General features: G+C 41.6%; 1 long non-coding RNA gene across 2 annotated transcripts in view; it reads left to right on the top strand.

Annotated features, from left to right (window-relative positions):
- LOC123371768 overlaps positions 1 to 24,089 on the top strand; it is a 122,176-nt gene that overhangs the window by 35,435 nt on the left and 62,652 nt on the right. The window contains exons 3-5 of one of the 2 annotated variants that reach the window (XR_006579950.1): positions 1,072 to 1,157; positions 1,840 to 1,926; positions 4,210 to 4,281. This is a non-coding gene — a long non-coding RNA (uncharacterized LOC123371768). Of the gene's footprint in view, positions 1 to 1,071; positions 1,158 to 1,839; positions 1,927 to 4,209; positions 4,282 to 24,089 lie in introns of those variants that run through there. The other variant, XR_006579949.1, reaches the window with a different exon arrangement.

Below are 24,089 nucleotides of genomic sequence, written 5' to 3'. Positions count from 1 at the left end.
GCTTGGAACTCTATCAGAGTTACTGCATATTTTTGTTATTTCTGCTGAAAAGATAGACCTGTTTTATACAAGGAAAATATGTGATGACATGAATTACCTTGGGGGTTAGCTAGATGGTGCTAAAACATATGTATGCATGGCTGTATCAGGGTGAATGTTGAAGCATGAGCCTTGTTGGATTAGAAGTTTGTAGGGGGGGAAAGAAACATAATTGAAAATGCTGTTGCTCTGTCCTAATTACAATAGTGTGGTTCATGTATAGCACATGCTTTGGTATCCCACAGAAAGTTCTATTCCAAATTTCCCATTCATATCGGTAAATTTAGTTATATGTATATCCATCCTAGATTCATAACTTAAAATATTCTTACAATAGTAATAATACCCTTTTCAAGATGTTTTGGTGTGATTTGGCCCATCCTTATGGTGTTAGCAGAGATTTTTTTTAAATAGACCAGACTGAAATGTAAACTCAGCTCATATAGAAGATAAGATCTTTCCTCCAGGGAATATATTAAAAAGTTATACAAAGCTTATTAAAAGTAAAACACTATGATATACTGTATCTCGTATGGGGAAAGTAGCAGTGTCAGATCGTAGGTAGGAATACACCAGGGAAAGAAGATCTGCTTAGACAAGTAATTAAAGCATTCATTTAAAAGACAAGAACCTTTCCCACAGCCGCTGATCACTGCTTGTGTGCAATATCACAGCGAAAAGTGCTTGAAATTAGAAAATGCTGAAACCTAATTTGTCTTGATGTCAATAAATGCTGTTAACGATCACACACTTGTCTGAGTAGGTTTGGGGAGTTTAACATTAATCAGGGTTTCAGTTAGGAAAACCCAAGACTGCCAATAACTCCATGGAGACAACAAGCTGTAACAAACTTCCTTGTAGGTCAAATGCAATTAACTAATAACCAGGGAAGCATGAAGCCACAGCTTTATTTAGCTAGATCAAAGTCTACTCAGGTTTGATACCTCCATAAAACCACTAGACCACAGTGCTTGTCCTGCCATTATTACTATGCATATAGTATCAACAACACTTCTGTTGCTTTGTAAACAGGTACTCATCTACCTACTGTGTAAATGGCTCCCCACCACTGTCATACCTGAACACCTCAAATGGAAGTGGAATTATCATCACAACAGGTAAATGTATGTATGATGACAAACCAAGGAGATTCTAATTTAAAAATCCACTAGACCAAATGGCTGTTTTTTTCTCTTAGAAAAAAAATCCTATAGTGAATCTAGAACATTTGCTTCAACCTGGGGTCTTGTTATTCTCTCTCTAGGTTTATGCACAGTGCCCAGCATGGTGGTATCTGATCACCTTATAAGCATAGCCCAGCTAATTTAGAAAACTGGAAATTGTTTTAGATCTGCTTTTGCTGCCACTGGACCCACACCTGGCTATCATGGATAGTCATATTGTTTTATCATGAAATCTTGCTGCTCACTGTCGTTCTGATCCAATACCCATTAAAGTCAATGGCAAGCTTAGGTTCATTTAAATTCCCTGAAAAGCCTCTCAGACCACCACCCAGCCCACAAGACTGCAACATAATAAGTATAAAGATAATTGTTTATATAGTCTATGATATAACTAAAACGCAAACAGGAAAAAGGCCAGGTTTTGTTCCTTTTCTAGGCACTATAAGATTGTATTGTGCAATGTATTATAGGAACCTGGCTTATTCCAGCATTTGTGATACAATCAATGGGAAGTTCTGTTGTCTTGAAATAGAAAGTTTTGCCAACACCTAAAACTGATTGATATTCTAGTTATCCTCAGAAAGCATCATTATTGCCAATGTAATTAAATCCGCAGCAGGTGGGAAAATCATGCAATGAGCTGAAGTCAGTGTTTGGAAGCTTTGCATTTGGCTTAGCAGCATTGCCTGAACTGGCTACTAAGGTACATATTTATTAATCAGTGTTATGTTACATAATAGGTTAGCTGTAAATGGAATACTTGTGGCAAGACTGTATATTGACTTGTAATAATTACTGTGGTATTGTAATGGGGTCAGCACCCATCTCTTGGGAGTGCCACCTCTCATTGGGTGTATCCACAGTCCAGCCCTGGTATGAGGAGGCTATCTTCCTGTGGCCCTCCCCAAGCTCAGTCCTTACTCAAGGGCTACATTTCTCCCCCAGTCCCTCCTAGCAGACTGTCTTTAGCTCAGTCCTACCAGCCAGCCAGGAGCCTCTCACTCCCTGGATCCTTGCCCACACTGAGCTGTCCATGGCCCTGCTGCTCTTCCAGGGAGCTAAACCTGCAATCTTTTCTTCTTCAACTCTAGCAGCAACTAACTACAGCTCCTTTTATATGGCCCTCCTGGGCCCTGATTGGCTGCGTCCCCTCTAGCCTGCTTGGAGGACTTCACCACTGCTCCTTTCCTGGGATGGGTGTGGCAGAGCCCTGGGGCCTTTAGCCTTTCGGCCTAGTCCACCATATCACAGGTATATAAATTTCTGTTAAGAATTTGGAATGGAGTCCAAATCTGTCTAGAAAATTAGGATTTTTAGGGGTTTGTAATTATTATAAGAGCAAGTGTGATCTGAGTTAGTTGCATATGAAAAAACAGGGCAAAATTCTTTTCTCAATTAAACCCCTGTAAAACTGGAATAACTCCAATGATTGCTAACATACTGTAGAATACTGAAAATCTAAATGCTACTAAAATAAAAAATCCCCACTTGGATTCCTAAAATTCAGCTTCTAAAGCCATATGTGGGCCGCTAAATAAGTGAAGTGATGATCCAAAGTGCTTAGCAGCCACGATTCCCATTGTAATTAATGTAGATTAAGGGCCCTGACTTACATTTGCACTATGGCCACTTTAAAAGTAGCCTACTCTGGAAAAGCTCTGTAAAGTAAGAATAAATGTAATTTGTGCTCACTTTATGGTCCCTTTACATTGCCAGAGCACCATCAGTGTATAAATGAGAATCAGGGCTTTTAGGTACTTAATTTTAGGCACCCAAAGTTTGGCATGATCAGCCCTTAATACTTAAGGCCAAAATCCCTAGGAGCATGTGTGTGCAAGCATCTCCATAAAAATAACACAGGAGATTAAAATCTACTAATCTTATGACTGTGCCAACACATCCTTTCCACCTACACTGAAACTGAAGCCTTAAATAGGTATGGTTGTTTGTGCTGGTATAGTTTCAGGTACTTTTTATAGCAGAGAATAATGAAGCTTTATTAGTAAAGCAGTAGTGAGCTGTTTGCAGTGCTTCAGATTCTGACCAATAAGCTACCCAAAGAGCATAATGTTGAAGCAGTCAACAGGCTCATACTTCATTTCAAAGCTAAAACTTTTAGGCTTGCTGTGAATGATGCTAAAAATCTGACCATTAGACTGGGAGAAAATGTAATTGCCACCAAGAGTTTGCATCTACAAAGCTGTTGAAACAGAAGGGAATTTGAGAACTTGATTGTAATCTCATAAGGAACAAGATACATTACTTTTGGTGTTTAAAAGTGAGCCCTGTGCTTTCATGTCTGTATCCCTTCAGAATTAGAGGAGTCAGCAAGAAGTTGAACTGAGCTTCACAGACTGATCTGGGGAGACGCATAATAACTCACAGCACAATTATGGTTACAATATTTTAGAGAAAACAAACAATAATACAATACAGAAAACAGGGTAAAATGTAATGAGACTCAACAAGTCAACAGTGCGTATGTTTGGTGGCAGTGCTATGTACAGGATTTGGAAGTACATCTACGTAGAGAGCAGAACACAGAGTAATGTTACATACCTGAAAAAAGAATAGCAGAGGGTTTATTTCCTATACACTGCATAGCCTAGCCTAAAAATAAATAGCCAAATAAGATACAACTCATTAAACCACTGCCTATGGAAATAATAATAAAATCATAATAGAAGACAAAAGCCTGAACAAGGATTGCAAGTGTGTGGGGACATACTAGAGAAACATCATCTAGGGATCGCATACAGAATATTTCTGCAGATGTCCCTACATCTGCAGGTGTAGCCCATGACAAGAGGTGGGAGGGAGAATTAAATGAGGGAGAGATGGTTGCTTTTTAGTGTGTTTGTGTTTATTCAGCACGTTAAATGTGCACGCCACTTTAGAGAAAAATAAATTCTAGATCAATGTTTAAAAGAGCTTATAATTAATGGGTCAAATCTTATGATATTAAGCCACCTATTACTCCATTTAGCTTCAGTTGGCGTTGTGGGCTCAGCACCTTTCAGGATTTGGCCCCCAGAGAAATATGAGAAGTGAAAACAACACGGTGGGTGAGCAAAACAGAACAAACCCCCTAGCAAAGAAGATATTGCATATTCCCCTCCCAACTAGACCTGTCACAATTTGTTCTGAATCTGATCTTCTGCTTGCCGTGTCCTCATACTGCTTCCCACCGCCACATCCGTGCACATACAATTGCCTGATCACTGCACTCCGCCAGGTCTCTAGAAGAACATTCGTGCTCAGGCAGCTGGCACTGAAGGAGGTGCATCATATTTTGGAGGCTCTTTGATGCAGTAACAGGTACTGGGACCAATGACGTAGCCCTACTTGAGCATTGTCTCTAGACTGGCCAACTCCAGTGCAGAGTTGATTAAGGCAATGCCACATAGGCCCAGGGTTGATTTGTAGCGGGTGGTAGGAGCTCAACTGGTGGAAGCTAGAGTGTGCAGAGCCATTCTCTACTCTGATAGCCCTAACTGAGCCCAGGTCTATTTGGGTGACAGTGTTAGGGGTTTATCGGTGGCAAGAAAACATCTTCATGACTTCAGTCGACTCAGTAGTCGTGTTATATTGCAGATGTCTGGGATCTATACATTGCCTTGTGCACTTGACTCTATTAGCAACTTCCCCAGGTATATCAGAAGGATCAATACCTGTGAGGATATAGAGACTGTTGAGGTGGGTGGCTTAAGACATCCTGCAATATAGCAGTAGGCGAGTTAAATATAGGGTTTAGCTTCTTAAAGTGAGGGGATTGTGCCCACGCTGCACAGGCGTATTCAGCAGAAAAGTAGCAAAGTGACACTGCCATTGATCGCAGAGTGGATGGGTCTGCCCCCCACTTTAATGTAACCAGCTCGCTGAGAATGTTGTTTAGTATGCTAACCTGAGCTTTAGTTTTCTCCGGGTGGGCTCTAGAGGAGAGGGTGTAACACCGAGCTATACAGCATTCATGGAATGAGTACTTTTTGTCCCAAGCCAACTGATAACTGAGTTTGCGTTTGAACAGTTTTGCCTCAGTTTTTCAGATGGAATGAGCTGACTTGCACCTGAATCTGTTCAAATTTGTCCATTACACAGGTAGGAAACTCCTCAAAGACAGGAATGCTCAGTTCTGCATCAGAATGACGACAACTCAGATTCATGGAAATGTCCATCTTCTGTAGAATTTAGGTGATCAGGACTCCATGAACACCAGGGTAGAGAGAGGAAAACACTTCACCCCATTAATCCTGCTTATTACAAAATCTTCCAATGGTTGTGCAGCTTTTACTCATACTGGCGAGCATGTACTCGTGTAGTCCCACTGAGGTCAATGAGACGATTTGTATAAGAGCGTGCCCACATGAATAAGGCAGAATCTAGCTGGAACTATACAGATTTTTTTTTTTTCAGAAAGGCCCATGTGGCCAAACTGGCTGGTCCTTAAAATGGGTGTGCAGAGAGTGGGAGGTCTCAAGGGATCTCACCAACTGCATGGCCGGCATAAGAGACAGCAAAATTGCAGTGACTCTAATGAAGCCTGAAATGAACAGCATGGGCATGTCACATACCAGGGAACTGGGGAAAAGACTATGCCTTCCGGAGCCACCACTATGGAATATTGTTGTTCTCTACCACCCCCCGATTTTCCTGAAAGGTGCAGTTCAGACCTGTATTTGTAAAGAGATATTGTATCAGATGTCATGACAGTGGCAGCAGATTTCAGAGGAGGAGCTGCAACTCCCAGCTTATTCCTTCATTAGTTTGTTACCAAGAGGGTTTATTTTGAAAGTTCCCTTAAAAAATTGTTGAGGGTGCTGTCGTCCGTGTGTGGGGCAATTTCCACAGTGTATTGGATAAAATGTTAATATGTATTGGATAAAATGTTAATTTTGTACCGGGGTACAAAATATATCGGAAGGACAGAACAGGCCGTGCAGGGGGAGGAGTGGCACTATATGTTAAAGAAAGTGTAGATTCAAATGAAGTAAAAATCTTAAGCGAATCCACAGGTTCCATAGAGTCTCTATGGATAGAAATTTCATGCTCTAGTAAAAATATAACATTAGGGATCTATTATCGACCACCTGACCAGGACAGTAATAGTGATGATGAAATGCTAAGGGAAATTAGAGAGGCTATCATAATTAAGAACCCAATAATAGTGGGGGATTTCAATTATCCCCATATTGACTGGGAACATTTCACTTCAGGACGAAATGCAGAGATAAAATTTCTCGATACTTTAAATGACTGCTTCATGGAGCAGCTGGTACGGGAACCCACAAGGGGCGAGGCGACTCTAGATTTAATCCTGAGTGGAGCGCAGGAGCTGGTCCAAGAGGTAACTATAGCAGGACCGCTTGGAAATAGTGACCATAATACAATAGCATTCAACATCCCTGTGGTGGGAAGAACATCCCAACTGCCTACCACTGTGGCCTTTAATTTCAAAAGGGGGAACTATACAAAAATGAGGGGGTTAGTTAGACAAAAGTTAAAAGGTACATTGACTAAAGTGAAATCCCTGCAAGTTGCGTGGGCCCTTTTTAAAGACACCATAATAGAGGCCCAACTTCAATGTATACCCCAAATTAAGAAAAACTGTAAAAGAACTAAAAAAGAGCCACCGTGGCTTAACCACCATGTAAAAGAAGCAGTGAAAGATAAAAAGACTTCCTTTAAAAAGTGGAAGTCAAATCCTAGTGAGGCAAATAGAAAGGAGCACAAACGCTGCCAACTTAAGTGCAAGAGTGTAATAAGAAAAGCCAAAGAGGAGTTTGAAGAACGGCTAGCCAAAAACTCCAAAGGTAATAACAAAATGTTTTTTAAGTACATCAGAAGCAGGAAGCCTGCTAAACAACCAGTGGGGCCCCTTGATGATGAAAATACAAAAGGAGCGCTTAAAGATGATAAAGTCATTGCGGAGAAACTAAATGGATTCTTTGCTTCAGTCTTCACGGCTGAGGATGTTAGGGAGATTCCCAAACCTGAGCTGGCGTTTGTAGGTGACAAATCTGAGGAACTGTCACAGATTGAAGTATCAGTAGAGGAGGTTTTGGAATTAATTGATAAACTCAACATTAACAAGTCACCGGGACCAGATGGCATTCACCCAAGAGTTCTGAAAGAACTCAAATGTGAAGTTGCGGAACTATTAACTAAGGTTTGTAACCTGTCCTTTAAATCGGCTTCGGTACCCAATGACTGGAAGTTAGCTAATGTAACGCCAATATTTAAAAAGGGCTCTAGGGGTGATCCCGGCAATTACAGACCGGTAAGTCTAACGTCGGTACCGGGCAAATTAGTTGAAACAATAGTAAAGAATAAAATTGTCAGACACATAGAAAAACATAAACTCTTGAGCAATAGTCAACATGGTTTCTGTAAAGGGAAATCGTGTCTTACTAATCTATTAGAGTTCTTTGAAGGGGTCAACAAACATGTGGACAAGGGGGATCCGGTGGACATAGTGTACTTAGATTTCCAGAAAGCCTTTGACAAGGTCCCTCACCAAAGGCTCTTACGTAAATTAAGCTGTCATGGGATAAAAGGAAAGGTCCTTTCATGGATTGAGAACTGGTTAAAGGACAGGGAACAAAGGGTAGGAATTAATGGTAAATTCTCAGAATGGAGAGGGGTAACTAGTGGTGTTCCCCAAGGGTCAGTCCTAGGACCAATCCTATTCAATTTATTCATAAATGATCTGGAGAAAGGGTAATCAGTGAGGTGGCAAAGTTTGCAGATGATACTAAACTGCTCAAGATAGTTAAGACCAAAGCAGATTGTGAAGAACTTCAAAAAGATCTCACAAAACTAAGTGATTGGGCAACAAAATGGCAAATGAAATTTTAATGTGGATAAATGTAAAGTAATGCACATTGGAAAAAATAACCCCAACTATACATACAACATGATGGGGGCTAATTTAGCTACAACGAGTCAGGAAAAAGATCTTGGAGTTATCGTGGATAGTTCTCTGAAGATGTCCACGCAGTGTGCAGAGGCGGTCAAAAAAGCAAACAGGATGTTAGGAATCATTAAAAAGGGATAGAGAATAAGACTGAGAATATATTATTGCCCTTATATAAATCCATGGTACGCCCACATCTCGAATACTGTGTACAGATGTGGTCTCCTCACCTCAAAAAAGATATTCTAGCACTAGAAAAGGTTCAGAAAAGAGCAACTAAAATGATTAGGGGTTTAGAGAAGGTCCCATATGAGGAAAGATTAAAGAGGCTAGGACTCTTCAGTTTGGAAAAGAGAAGACTAAGGGGGGACATGATAGAGGTATATAAAATCATGAGTGATGTTGAGAAAGTGGATAAGGAAAAGTTATTTACTTATTCACATAATATAAGAACTAGGGGTCACCAAATGAAATTAATAGGCAGCAGGTTTAAAACAAATAAAAGGAAGTTCTTCTTCACGCAGCGCACAGTCAACTTGTGGAACTCCTTACCTGAGGAGGTTGTGAAGGCTAGGACTATAACAATGTTTAAAAGGGGACTGGATAAATTCATGGTGGCTAAGTCCATAAATGGCTATTAGCCAGGATGGGTAAGGAATGGTGTCCCTAGCCTCTGTTCGTCAGAGGATGGAGATGGATGGCAGGAGAGAGATCACTTGATCGTTGCCTGTTAGGTTCACTCTCTCTGGGGCACCTGGCATTGGCCACTGTCGGTAGACAGATACTGGGCTAGATGGACCTTTGGTCTGACCCGGTATGGCCTTTCTTATGTTCTTATGTTCTTATGTCAACAACACTGATCTTCTATGACTCCCCAAACCATACTAATAAATCATGACAGCTCGAGTTGACCGACAGACGACAATTTCATTGGGCAGTAACTTGCAAGGTTTTGAAATTTGTTTTTGGTCCACACTGAAATGAAAGCAAAACATTGTACACACTTTCATGGAAACTCAAATGTGATAAAGTGTCTGTTGCCAGGCTGTTGCCTCAGCTTTCTGCTCAGGTAGAGGGTTTGTTGGTGGCCCTAGACTGGGATGTGGGAGACCTAAGTTCAAATCCCTATTCTATCTGATTCAGAGTAGAAGTTTCATCCCAGATCACTCAGAATCAGGTAGAGAAGGGACTTGACCCTAGGTCTTTCACATCCCAGGCTAGCACCCAATGGCTATAACTGCATGTGACAGAGAGTTTCTCTCTCTTTCTCTCCACCCCCCTCCCAAATGAAAACTTCATCACAACCAATATGTTTCTACAAAATGCTTCTGCTTCAACAAAACAGCACATTTGGGTGAAATTTCTAACAGCTCTAAAAGCAGAAGTCCTGTGAAGTTTCTTGACTAATACTTCTCTACTGTACCTGTATTGTTTGTAACAAATATTGCCATTCTTCAGTATACTTTCGCAACAGTTTTCAATATATAATGGCTTCAGTAGTTAATGGGTGTTAAGTCAATTCCAGTTTAAATTTTAAATGTAACAGCCCTGTGGCGGGGAAACACCACAACAGCTCAACACTGTAGCATTTAATTTCAGAAAGGGGGCTACACAAAAATTAGGAAGTTAGTTAAACAGAAATTTAAACGGTACAGCGCAAAAAGTGAAATCCCTGTAAGGTGAATGGAAACCTTTTAAAGACACCATAATTGAGGTTTAATTTAAATGTATACCCCAAAGTAAAAACATAGTAAGAGAACAAAAAAAAGAGCCACCATGGCTAAACAACAAAGTAAAAGAAGCAGTGAGAGGCAAAAAGGCTTCCTTTAAAAGGTGGAAGTTAAATCCTAGTGAGGAAAATAGAAAGGAGCATAAACTCTGGCAAACAAAATGTAAAAATATAATTAGGAAGGCCAAAAAAGAATTTGAAGAACAGCTAGCCAAAGACTCAAAAAGTAATAGCAATTTTTTTTAAGTACATCAGAAGCAGGAAGTCTGCTAAACAACCAGTGGGGCCACTGGACGATCGAGATGCTAAAGGAGCACTCAAGAACAATAAGGCCATTGCAGAGAAACTAAATGAATTCTTTGAATCGGTCTTCACACCTGAGCCATTCTTTTTTGGTGACAAATCTGAGAAACTGCCCCAGATTGAGGTGTCATTAGAGGAGGTTTTGGAACAAATTGATTAAATAATAAGAAGTCACAAGGACCAAATGTGAAATTGCAGAACTACTAACTGTAGTCTGTAACCTAGCATTTAAATCAACTTCTGTACCAAATGACTGGAGGATAGCTAATGTGATGGCAATTTTTAAAAAGGGCTCCAGAGGTGATCCCAACAATTATAGGCCAGTAAGCCTGACTTCAGTACAGGGCAAACTGGTTGAAACTATAGTAAAGAACAAAATTGTCAGACATATAGATTAGCATAATTTGTTGGGGAAGAGTCAACATGGTTTTTGAAAAGGGAAATTGTGCCTCACCAACCTACTAGAATTTTTTGAGGGGGTCAACGAGCATGTGGACAAGGGGGAATCCTATCGCTATAGTGTACTTAGACTTTCAGAAAGCCTTTGATAAGGTCCCTCACCAAAGGCTCTTAAGCAAGGTAAGCTGTCATAAGGTAACAGGGACGGTCCTCTTCTGGACTGGTAACTTGTTCATACGCTAATTTTTTTTAGTAAAAAAGGGAAGTACCAGAGAAGGGGGTCGGCTTATGAACAGATATAGAGAGGGAGAGGTGGGACACAGTCCCTCCCCCCAACAGAGGGAGCAAGGATTGGCAGCACAGCCAGCAGAGCCAGAAGGGAAGAGGAGGGGTCAGAGTCTCTCCGCTTTTGGCCACACTGCTCTCCCCCCAGCCTCCGAAGCAGCTGCAGCTCCAGAGCTGGCAGGCTGCAGCCGCACCCCCCACCCCCCAGAGCAGGCTGCGGCTGTGCCGCCTGGCCCAGCCTGCTGGAACATGATGTGGCAGCGCCGCCCGGTCTGGCCCACAGGCTGGGCAGTGCGGCTGCAGCCTGCTCCGATGGGAGCAGCTCCAGCCAGGCCAGAGACATCCTCCCCTGGCCTTCGTGGGAAGGGATGGAATGGGGAGAGTGTGGGGGTCCCGGGCTAGGGGTGAGGTCATGTGGGGGGTGGTCACAGGGGTTACTCCCCTGTCCCCCCGAAAAAATTCCCCACCAGTTGCTGTCCCAGTCCATCAAGGTAAGCAGCTGGCGGGCCAGCACATTTTGTTCACTTAGGTTTACCTCCGTGCCTGCAGACACTCGAGGGAAACAAGCCATCTCGGCCCACCAGCGGCTTATCCTGATGGCCCGGGAGCCAAAGTTTGCTGACCACTGAATTATAGGGTCGGCTTATGAACGGGTCATAAAATTTTTCCATTTTTACTTATCCATCTTGATGGGCGGGGGGTTGGCTTATAAACGAACCAGCTTATGATACGGTAGTTAAAAGATAGGAAACAAAGGATAGGAATAGATGGTCAGTTTTCAGAATGGAGAGAGGTAAATAGTGATTTCTCCCACGGGTCTGTACTGGGCCCAGTACTATTCAACATATTCATAAATGATCTGGAAAAAGGGGTAAACAGTGATGTGGCAAAATTTGCAGATGATACAAAACTTCTCAAGATAGTTAAGTCCCAGGCAGACTGTGAAGAGCTACAAAAGAATCTCTCAAAACTGGGTGACTGGGCAACAAAATGGCAGATGAAATTCAATGTTGATAAATGCAAAGTAATGCACACTGGAAAACATAATCCCAACTGTACATATAAAATGATGGGGTTTAAATCAGCTGTTACCACTCAAGAAAGGAATCTTGGAGTCATTGTAGATAGTTCTCTGAAAACATCCACTCAATATGCAGCGTCAGTCAAAAAAGAAAACAGGATGTTGGGAATCATTAAGAAAGTGATAGATAAGACAAAAATATCATATTGCCTCTATATAAATCCATGGTACACCCACATCTTGAATGCTGCATGCAGATGTAGTCGCCCCATCTCAAAAAAGATATATTGGAATTGGAAAAGGTTCAGAAAAGGGCAACAAAAATGATTAGGGGTATGGAATGGCTGCCATATGAGGAGAGATTAATAAGACTGGGAATTTTGAGCTTGGAAAAGAGACGACTAAGGGGGGATATGATAGAGGTTTACAAAATCATGACTGGTGTGGAGAAAGTAAATAAGGAAGTGTTATTTACTCCTCATAACACAAGAAATAAGGGTCTCCAAATGAAATTAATAGGCAGCAGATTTAAAACAAACAAAAGGAGGTATTTTTTCACACAATACACAGTCAATCTATGGAACTCCTTGCCAGAAGATGTTGTGAAGGCCAAGACTATAACAGGGTTCACAAATGACCTAGATAAATTCATGGAGGATAGGTCCAACAATGGCAATTAGCCATGATGGACAGGGATGGTGCCCCTAGCCTCTGTTTGCCAGAAGCAGGGAATGGGCGACGGGATGGATCACTTACTGATTACCTGTTCTGTTCATTCCTTCTAAGCAGAAGACAGAATACTGGGCTAGCTGGACCTTTGGTCTGACCCAGTATGGCCATTCTTATGTTCTAGTTCTGAAAACAGTCCTCTCTGATTGGAAGGTAACATACTGTACATGCCAAATTGTCTGTGCTGGTGTACAGTGTGCCTACAACATGCAATTGGTAATAAAATTAAACATATATTTTGTTTCTACAGATGCTGCTTAAACAAGCCCATGTCTTTATTATTATTGTAAAAGCAGAAGTTATAGAATCCCCTCTTTTTCTAATAGGAAACTTGTGTTAATTTGACCATTACTGATTAGATTTTTTTTTTAAAAATAAGCTTTTTTTTTTTAATGCTAGGCTATCCTCCTGGTGTATCAGTATGTATCAAACTTCTGCCATCAGGAAACAGGGCTTTAGTTTATACACCCTCAATATCCTGCTTGTACTGACTTTTTCTTAACTCTAGCAAAACAGTTCACCTTTACTGTCTCATAACCAATTTTTCCATCACCTTTGTAAGTGGATAAGAAGTGATATTTACATTTTGAACTTCCTGGCAGTAAGCATTCTAACAAAATCAAGTATTTTTGATGGCAAGACCCTATTAGGAATATACTATAAATGAGTCTATCCATCATGATGTAAAGATTCAATTCAGCTTAGTGCTTTAGTCTTAAATGTTATGCTTTGTATAAGAAAGAATTGTGCATAGCTGGCAGCATAGGCATAGGAATTCAAATGATCTAGAGTCAGAGATGTGAAGCTTACTTTTTGCAGAGAGATTTCACAGTTAGTGCTCCCAGTTAGTTAGGTCACTAAGATTCAAAGTAATGAAGAAGAAATATCTTTGTTTTCCTCGAAATTGAATCCTCAGCTTTCCCCAACATGAGAGAACAGCAATGTAAGTGGAGTCTTTGATCCACAATGAGCATGTCTAATTTGAATTCCCTTGATATTTCTGCTAATATCAACTGAGCTTTTGTGCATCTTCTCGATTGCAGGCGTATTATAATATGAGCAGCATCCTCATCCCAAACAGCAAAATTCAAATCATATCCTTTCCCTTCTTTAGTAGATGTCAAATACTTGAGGCTAACAGCAGATTCGGTCTCTTGCTTAGAGGGCTACCCTCAGCGAGTGAATCTATCTATCATTCACCTACCTGTGAAACAAACACGCTTAAGGGCTATCCTCCTCAACATGCAATTTGGAAAAAAAAAGATTAAAATATCATTTAAAAATATCACATTGGAGGAAAGCATTCCAAGTGGGTTATCTTCTAAACACAATGTACCATAGAGCTCTATAAATATGATTGCTGAATGAATAGATTCTCTGTCCTGCATCCCTAGATTCAGGCTAGAAATACAAGAGGTTCATGCTACGGTACTGTACAGGAAGTAAGACATAATTGCCTATTCTTTCTTGAATTTTACCAAACAAGTTTTATAAATTCCTTCAGATATTTGCTGTATTTTCCTGTGCCACAACAAACAGAAAACTTAGCTAACACCTCAGCTTTGAGAATTCTCTCTCGCTATTTCCTGTTTCCAGCAGAGTCTTACACAGTAGTTCCTCCCTTCCTGATCCAGCTGTGACCTGGCATAATCATTGCAGCCTTGTATTTTAAAAAAAACCAAAACTTTATTTTATTTTATAACCAGATATTTGTTACTGAAGATTCTCCTTCAATAAGGATTCTCCTTGGTTGTGTCAGAGGGGGGAAAAAACAGCCTAACGCACATCAAGGCATTGAGCTGGATAAGCAATGGACAAGTGCCAGGGGTGTGATAGGAGAGGAGATGAAGAATCTGGCACCACCCCTCAGCTGCTTTCCATCTCCCTTGTGTTATAGTCAGCCTGCCTCAGAGTGAATCCTTGACCTCATTCTATCCTCCTTTTCAGCAATCTACCTTGGGGCTGCAGCTTGATCATAACAGCTTCTCTTGTGAAGCAGTCTGGAACTCTACACCCGTCATCCAATCACAGACCAGAACTGCCAACAAAGTTCCCATCTTTCAGGCTGCAGCAGCTCTCTTCTTGGCAGTTATTAGAATTCTCCTCTAGTCCCAACCTAATGTTTCCATACAGCAATGTTAAAACTGGCGGAGAATATGGCCGAAGTTAATTGCTGAAAGGAATCTTCATAGCAAGGGTCCATCTCCCCCATTTCCTGTGGTTCAGAACCTACCAGTTATAAACAGGCATAGTTACGTGGGCAGAAAAATTACACCCCATCTAATTCCACTGGAATACATTGAAGTAGTAGATAGTTTGGTAATAAATAAATGCAAAAATCAGGAAATATATCTCCTTGGTATTGGGAAAGGGGATGTGTACTTCCTCCTTTCTGCCATTAGTTTAATAAATATTACTAACAAGTCACCTTGAACTTCCTGTTTCAGTCACACAGAGGAGAAAAAATACCCTAACACAGTAGGAACAGAACTTAAGTCTGCCTGCTCCAAAAAGCAGAGGCCTCTATGGGCCGCTGAGAGCGGGTTCGGGCCCTGGTGAAAAAATTTGTTCGGGCCCCCCAGCAAGGGCAGACCAGCTAAACAGGGCCAACGAAGCCGGGCCCCGGGCCCCCTTCCAGACTGCCGGGCCCCGGTAATTTGTACTGGCTTCCCCTCCATCTCATCGGCCCTATCACTTAGGCTAAATAGAATCACCATAGCTAAAGCTCTTCTTGACCTGCTGCTCACAAACAGGGAAGAAATAGTAGAGGAAGCAATAGTGGATGGGAACCTGGGAGGCAGTGACCATGAGATGGTCGAGTTCAGGATCCTGACACAAGGAAAAAAGGAAAGCAGTAGAACAGAGACCCTGGACTTCAGAAAAGCAGACTTCGACTTCCTCAGGGAACTGATGGGCAAGGTCCCCTGGGAGAATAACATGATGGGGAAAGGAGTCGAGGAAAGCTGGCTGTATTTTAAAGAAACCTTATTGAGGTTGCAGGAACAAACCATCCCGATGTGTAGGAAGAAAAGTAAATATGGCAGGTGACCAGCTTGGCTTAATAGTGAAATTCTTGCTCGTCTTAAACACAAAAAAACAGCTTACAAGAAGTGGAAGATTGGACAAATAACCAGGGAGGAGTATAAAAGTATTGCTCAGGCATGCAGGTGTGAAATTAGGAAGGCCAAATCACACTTGGAGTTGCAGCTAGCCGGAGATGTTAGGAGTAACAAGAAGGGTTTCTTTAGGTATGTTAGCAACAGGAAGAAAGTCAAGGAAAGTGTGGGCCCCTTGCTGAATGAGGGAGGGAACCTAGTGACAGAGGATGTGGAGAAAGCTAGTGTACTCAATGCTTTTTTTGCCTCTGTCTTCACAGACAAGGTCAGCTCCCAGACAGCTGCACTCTGCAGCACGGTATGGGGAGGAGGTGACCAGCTCTCTGTGGAGAAAGAAGTAGTTCGGGGCTATTTAGGAAAGCTGGACGAGCACAAGTCCATGGGGCCGGATGCGCTGCATCCGAGGGTGCTAAAGAAGTTGGCCGATGAGATTGCAGAGCCATTGGCCATTATCTTTGAAAAATCATGGCGATCGGGGGAGGTCCCGGTTGACTGGAAAAAGGCTAATGTAGTGCCCATCTTTAAAAAAGGGAAGAAGGAAGATCCAGGGAACTACATGCCAGTCAGTCTCACCTCAGTCCCTGGAAAAATCATGGAACAGGTCCTCAAGGAATCAATCCTGAACCACTTAAAGGAGGGGAAAGTGATCAGGAACAGTCAGCATGGATTCACCAAGGGCAAGTCATGCCAGACTAACCTAATTGCCTTCTATGATGAGATAACCGGCTCTGTGGATGAGGGGAAAGCAGTGGATGTGCTATTTCTGGACTTTAGCAAAGCTTTTGATACAGTGTCCCACAGTATTCTTGCCAGCAAGTTAAAGAAGTATGGGCTGGATGAATGGACGGTAAGGTGGATAGAAAACTGGCTAGATGGTCGGGCTCAACGGGTAGTGATCAATGGTTCCATGTCTAGTTGGCAGCCGGTATCAAGTGGAGTGCCCCAAGGGTCGGTGCTGGGGCCGGTTTTATTCAATAGCTTCATTAACGATCTGGAGGATGGTGTGGACTGCACCCTTAGCAAGTTTGCAGATGACACTAAACTGGGAGGAGTGGTTGATACGCTGGAGGGTAGGGCTAGGATACAGAGGGACCTAGACAAATTAGAGGATTGGGCCAAAAGAAATATGATGAGGTTCAACAAGGACAAGTGCAGAGTCCTGCACTTAGGATAGAAGAATCCCATGCACTGCTACAGACTAGGGACCGAATGGCTGGGCAGCAGTTCTGCAGAAAAGGACCTAGGGGTTATGGTGGACGAAAAGCTGAATATGAGTCAACAGTGTGCCCTTGTTGCCAAGAAGGCTAATGGCATTTTGGGTTGTATAAGTAGGGGCATTTCCAGCAGATCGAGGGATGTGATCATTCCCCTCTTCTCAGCACTGGTGAGGCCTCATTTGGAGTACTGTGTCCAGTTTTGGGCCCCACACTACAAGAAGGATGTGGATAAATTGGAGAGAGTCCAGCGGAGGGCAACAAAAATGATTAGGGGGCTGGAGCACATGACTTATAAGCAGAGGCTGAGGGAACTGGGATTGTTTAGTCTGCAGAAGAGAAGAATGAGGGGGGATTTGATAGCTGCTTTCAACTACCTGAAAGGGGGTTCCAAAGAGGATGGATCTAGACTGTTCTCAGTGGTAGCAGATGACAGAACAAGGAGTAATGGTCTCAAGTTGCAGAGGGGGAGGTTTAGGTTGGACATTAGGAAAAACTTTTTCACTAGTAGGGTGGTGAAGAACTGGAATGGGTTACCTAGGGAGGTGGTGGAATCTCCTTCCTAAGAGGTTTTTAAGGTCAGGCTTGACAAAGCCCTGGCTGGGATGATTTAGTTGGGTTTGGTCCTGCTTTGAGCAGGGGGTTGGACTAGATGACCTCCTGAGGTCCCTTCCAACCCTGAGATTCTATGATTCTATGACAGCATGTAGGACCCGTGACAGAGCTATGTGAGACAGACAATTCCCATTAATGAAGGATTTCAATATTTCTACATTTGATTTAGTTATGATTTGGAATAATTTGGAAGCAATGCAAAGAGGGCTTTCAGACTCCCAGCTTCCCCTCCCCATCCTGCCTGATGAACTAAGGAGGAGCCAGGATGCCAGGGAGCCTACTCTATGGCTGCCTGCCAGTTGAGTTACTTAGGAGCTTGGCAGCTGGGACCATAGCCACCAACTCCAGGGCCAGATTAATACTTTGTGGGCCCCGGGTGCCCAGACCATGGCCCCACCCCTGCTCCCCCCATGCTCTGCCCCAAGGCCCTGACTCCACTCAGCCTCTTCCCCCCAAGGCCCTGCCTGCTGCTCCACCTGGTGTCCCTGTCCCCACTTGGCCTATTCCCCCTCCGAGGCCCCTCAGCTGCTCACACAGGAGGGAGGGGGTGGAGAGCCTTGGGGGGGGAAAGAGGCTGAGGGGGGTAGGGCCTTGGGGCAGTGTGTGGGTGGAGCAGGAGCGGGCAGGGCCATGGACTGGGCACCGGGGCCCCTTCTGCTTGTGGGCCCGGCCCCTTGGTGCCATTGTAAACTCGGTACTGACCAAGCCACAGTATTGCTAGACAGTTTCATCAAGAAAGCTACAGTGAGATGTAATGTCTTTAAACTGGGATGTTAGTGAGGACAACTTGTAGGTGAGTGCAATGATTTTAATATACTGTAATTTATGATAATGTAATTATGTAGTTCATTACTATTTTAATAATAATTAAGATGCCAGTGATAGACACATGTTCAATAACTAGAATATGAAAGAAGTGTATAAATATGCTGAAAATAGCCTCCCCCCAAATCTGGCAGAGCCTCCCCCGCCCCCCAAAACAACAAGTGGCACCTTAAAGACTAACAGATTTATTTGGGCATAAGCTTTCATGGGTAAAAAACCTCACTTCCCCGCCCCAAACACACATGCCTCTTCAAAAGCACCCACCACCAAAAACAAAAGTCAACGCCTGTGGCTGGGGCTTCCGGGCTGTCAGCTCCCCTTCATCCACCAAGGGTGCTACTGAGGAACTAGGAGGGTGAGGTGGCAGGAAACCAGGCAGGTTCTGTTGCAACTTTGTCGCAATCAAACTATTGCTGTGAAACACTTCAATTTCGACAAATCGTCATGTTCCATTGGATAAATTCTGACCCGCTCTAATGATACGTGATTAATCAGTTCTGATTCTATGCTGCAGAGGGACAGTTCTTGCAATAACATCTTCTAGGCTTAACCCTTGTTTTATATGACTTTTTATAATGCAATAATTCCCTCTGACTGCAGAAGCTCAGCAGGCATTGCAGGGATCAGTTCCTTGCGGAGATGAATGTCTGAGTCAAGGATTCAGCTTCGTTCTGCACTTCCACCAAAGAGCTTAGATTTGAGGATTTAGCCATAGTTCCCTCCACTGAAAAGCATCCCGCATACCTCTATTTCCCCATGACAATACATGGATAACATTTCAGTGACACCCTTTAGTCAGCTGAGAAAGTGCTGAAGAAGAAGATCTCACAGGCATGAAATAATATAATGAAGACTCCACTTCATGTTCCTCTCTGTTGAAGGCCCTCAAAAAAAATCAGCCAAAAGAAGTTTCAAGGCCTTGAATGACTTTTCATATATATTATTTTTCATATTATATTATCAAAAAAAACCTGTCAATTTGCAAAAAGCTTCTACATGCATAAGAGACATATACCATTCAGTGTGACGAAACCCCTAGGTATTAACACCAGCAAGATGGTCACTGGCAAGGAAGAGAATTTACAGAAATAAGAACCAGAAATAAATACGGGATGTTTAGAGTGCTTTTGATTCCTCTAGAGACATTTGGTTTCTAAATATTATTTCAGCAATCTTTTCCATTTCTTTATATTTTATTTCTGCTCTTGGTCTTGCCACTCAATATCAGATGACTATAGATCATAAAGGTGTGTGTTCTTGAGGTACTCACTTGTATGAAGCTCTATTTTGCTTCAAAGTCAGGAACACAGCTGCTTTTTTCTCATGGAGATGAGATTTATTTCAGCAAAAAAGTATATATGTAATCCTGGCAACATTAAAGGGAAAGAGAGAATATTGATAAATGGGCTGATTTCTTTAGAATGGAGCTCTTTCATCTGTCGGAAATTTCTTTCCTCTACTATCCATTCTAAAAATAAAATAAGAGACATCCTGCTCCTCAAACTCTCACAGCTATGCCTGAACAGGCCCAACAGAGCCATGGAAGAACATTGCAATTTCAGTTGTAGTAAATATGGATATTGATAAACGAAGGCTGTGCACAAGGCCTGGTTCCCTGCTGCACCAAGACTGCTTTGTGCTGCGCTGGCAGCATGAAGGGACCTTAAAATGGGCAGAAATTGCCCACTGACAGCCCCCTGTGTAGAGGGCCTCCTGGCTGATATAGAGTTGGCCTACAAGCTCTGCATCAGTCCCTGCACCCAGCCCCTGCTATAAGAGAAGGTGTGTTGTAACCTGGCAAGAGTGTGCTGAACTATGATGATTCTCTGTTTTCTACAGTCCATAGGCAGCAGAGTATAGTTACAGAAGCCCTGAGTCTTAATTCAAAGACTGAGCAGACCCCTTCATGGTCCGAGATTAAAAGGAGTGCATAAATATCTTAAAACAGTTAAATCTCTGCTTTAAATGCAAATGTTCTTAACTATGGAACTAAGACTAAGACTCCATAATGCAGTAAAAATGTTGCTGGATTTAGTGTACTATCAGAAAACCCTTGACAAAGTCCCTCACCTAGGGTGACCAGATGTCCCAATTTTATAGGGACAGTCCCGATTTTTGAGTCTTTTTCTTATATAGGCTCCTATTACCCCCCACCCCCGTCCCGATTTTTCGCATTTGCTGTCAGGTCACCCTACCCTCACCAAAGTCCCTACTTAAGCAAAGTAAGCAGTCATGAGATAGGAGTGATGCTCCTCTCATGGATCAGTATCTGGTTAAAAGACAGGAAACAAAGGGGAAGAATAAATGATCAATTTTCTGAACAGAGAGTGGTAAACAGTGGTGATCTCCAGGGGTCTGTACTAGGACCAGTGCTGTTCAACATATTCATAAAGGATCTGGGAAAAGGGGCAAACAGTGATGTGGCAAAGTCTACAGATGATACAAAATTATAAGTCCAAAGCAGACTGTGAAAAGTTACAAAGAGATCTCACAAAACTGGGTGATTGGGCAACAAAATGGCAGATGAAATTCAGTGCAGGTAAATGCAATGCAAAGTTATGCACATTGGAAGACGATCAGAATTATACATTGAAAATGATGGGATCTAAATTAGTTGTTACCACTCAAGAAAGAGATCTTGTAGTCACTGTGGATAGTTCTCTGAACACATTTGCTCAATGTGCAGTAGCAGTCAAAAAAGTTAATAGAAAGTTAGGAACCATTAGGAAAGGGATAGATAAGACAGAAAATAGCATAATGCTACTATGTAAATCTACAGTACGTTCCCATCTTGAATACTCCATGCAGTTCTGGTCATCCCGTCACAAAAAGAGATACATTAGAATTGGAAAAGATACAGAGATGGGCAACAAAAATGATCAAGGGTATGGAATGGCTTGCATATGAAGAGAGATTCGCAAGAATGGAACTACTACTTCTTCTTTCGTATGGCTTGGGTAGGTAGCAATGACTACAAATTTATATCTAGATTTGCTAGCCTGCACTTTGCCATAGCAGTGAGCTGGTGAATGTTCTTCAGGTCCCTGGCAAAAGAATGAAGAGACACCCAGATATGATGTCTCCGTCGTTTGTGCCTGGTGACCACAGTCGCATACGGGTGTTTGCCTCATTTTCCATTTAAAGAGGGTTTGTCCACATCTCCCGTGAGATGTCCTGATGCAATTCAATCTGCACCAGTCTTTCTGATATAAATAAAACCTGGTGGTTCCTTGGCAGAGTCAACAATGAGCTGTTTGTTTTGACTGGTTGAAACGCTCCATATGCAATCTGTGGGTATCCTGGAGTATAAAGCCAGCAGCATGGACTGGATTCACTTCTCACTGACACCATTTGTCCATCAGTGAATCTCCCCTGACTTCTCTGGAGTTATTTCTGATTTACACCAGTGTAACTGAGTGAAGAATCAGCCCAAGTGCCCTGGTGCATGTTTACTTGTATGTATCAGATATACCATGGAAATGTGCTTGCGTAGCTACAGATGCCAGGAATCTGCAGATACTCAGTTCGCCTGAATGGTCAATCCATTAAAATTGCTGTCAAGACATAAGCACAGCCTGGCCGCAGACAGGACTAATATGATAGCCAACCATATGCTTTATATCTCTAAATATGAAGCTTCCTAAGCAACATCAACAAAGGGCTTATGAGAGTTTCAAACAGTAGTGAACTTTCCAAGTTCCAAAGAGCTCCACAAGTACAATAAAACTTGCTATTGACTCACAATAAAGTTTTAATTAACTAAGTTCACCGATATATTTTACTGCAAATGCCAATAGGTATGGAAAAAAGCACTGCATACCAGAGGCTGGTGAGCAATATAATTATTTGCCGCCTATTCATTATTAATCTTTTTCTAAAAAATTTCTAAACTAAATATAGTGCAATAATATATCTTGATTATCATTGGGCCTTCAATATTTCTGTTTACATTCCTTTTTTAAAAAGAAAACAATATAAATGAACTGCAAACACAGTGCACTGAAAGAAAAAAATAAAAAACCCTTTATGAAGAAATTATATTCTTCCTGAAAGAGAAGTCATTTTGCATGCTATGAATAGCAGCCTTTCAGTAAGCCACCTAACAGACTTTGATGGAATTATAATTTATGATGTATTAATTGGACATAGCAATATTAAATTTATCCAAGGAAAGATTGCATCAAGAGATTAGCAAGATAGCATATTTCAGCTATTATTTCTCTATATTTTCGGTGCCAGGAAGGGAAGTCTTGTTTTTATATTTAAATCAAAGAACTGCTCCCATCTATTGAGTTTTCATAAAACACTTCATTTCTTAGGAGGATTTAATCTCATGACTTCTGGAACATGCTTGTTAATCTATTTTTTATTTTTAAGGAAATGTGTACTATTGTATCATTATCTGAAACATCTGAATGTTTCAGCTTGTATTATGCCAGATACAATTATATTCCACATGCAGCATGTTGGCAGTTTTCTGATGTTATTTCTAAAAGTATACTTGACTTTTTAGTAATTTTCAAGGTATTCCAAATACGATCCACTGACAAAAAAAATCACATAATTACTAATATGTATCTAACAATTCAGACACTATCATAGATGTCACTTTTTTTAAAGTTCCAAAATACAAGATAAGAATAATCTTGTCACAGTACTGAAAAAAAGTCTACCTTTCCCACTTATTTTTATAAGAATAAATCAAGTTTGATATTTTCTTTCTAAATTTTTATTACCAAAATCTAGCAGTTTCAGTGGGCCATTTTGGTTTAAAAACATCAACACTATTCTATACATAAATGTGACCCTGAAACAATGGATGAAACCATTTCACGTGTCTAATACTAAATTCTGAGACAGTTTACCATTGCTTTTAGGCCCTAATCATGCAATGAACTCTATTCAGGCCCATCCTTGCATCCGCACAGAGACTTACTGGTTTTTACAGGAGCTCTATGCAGGCTCATGGGACTTTTCATAAGGAGCACATTGATAGATGAGTACCTTAGTATTAATAGGAGATACACCCTTGCCAAAAGGGGAATATACCTTATTCTTAAAAGTATATAATCTCCTCTTCATATGGTTGCGAATCTATTGACACAAACAGAGGTTAAGTATTCAACATTGCCAACTGCAAGCATTCAAAAATCATGAGTCAGGCCCCCAGAAAATTGCAAGATTGGATTAAAAACATCCCAAGATTGTCAAAAAATGTAAGTTTTAGTTTCTTTTATTAGCCATCTGGCCCTTTATGTTTTCAAGTTTTTCTCTGCAACCAAGAGGGCTGAAAAGTTACTTTTAAAATATAAATGATATTGAAAGCTCTCACAATGACATGCCTCCAGGAGCTGGGGCTGTAAGAAATACACCCAATGTCACAATATGCACAATAAAATAGAAGGAAGTTGGCAACCCCAAATATCCCGAGGAGAGTATAATACAGACATAAAGACAGGGAATGCTGTGGCTTCCTTTTTAGGTCTTCTCTGTTTTAAAGCATGTAGTATATTAAATCAGACAGCTACTAAACCCAGGTGGATCTTCATACCCTGCCACAGAGGCATTTGTTTTCACACTGTCTTGCTTGAGCAATGTGCTAATAGAAAACAAAGTTAAGGAAATACAGTACCAGCACAATAATAAAAACATAATTACATTGTTAGCAATTTGGCTGCAGCATTTGCTTCTCCTGCCATTGAAACCCTGTCACAGAA

Source organism: Mauremys mutica, chromosome 5, assembly GCF_020497125.1.
Source record: "Mauremys mutica isolate MM-2020 ecotype Southern chromosome 5, ASM2049712v1, whole genome shotgun sequence".
Taxonomy (NCBI): Eukaryota; Metazoa; Chordata; order Testudines; family Geoemydidae; genus Mauremys; species Mauremys mutica.
The sequence above is the reverse complement of the archived record's forward strand: the minus strand, read 5'-3'. Positions and strand labels throughout refer to the sequence as shown.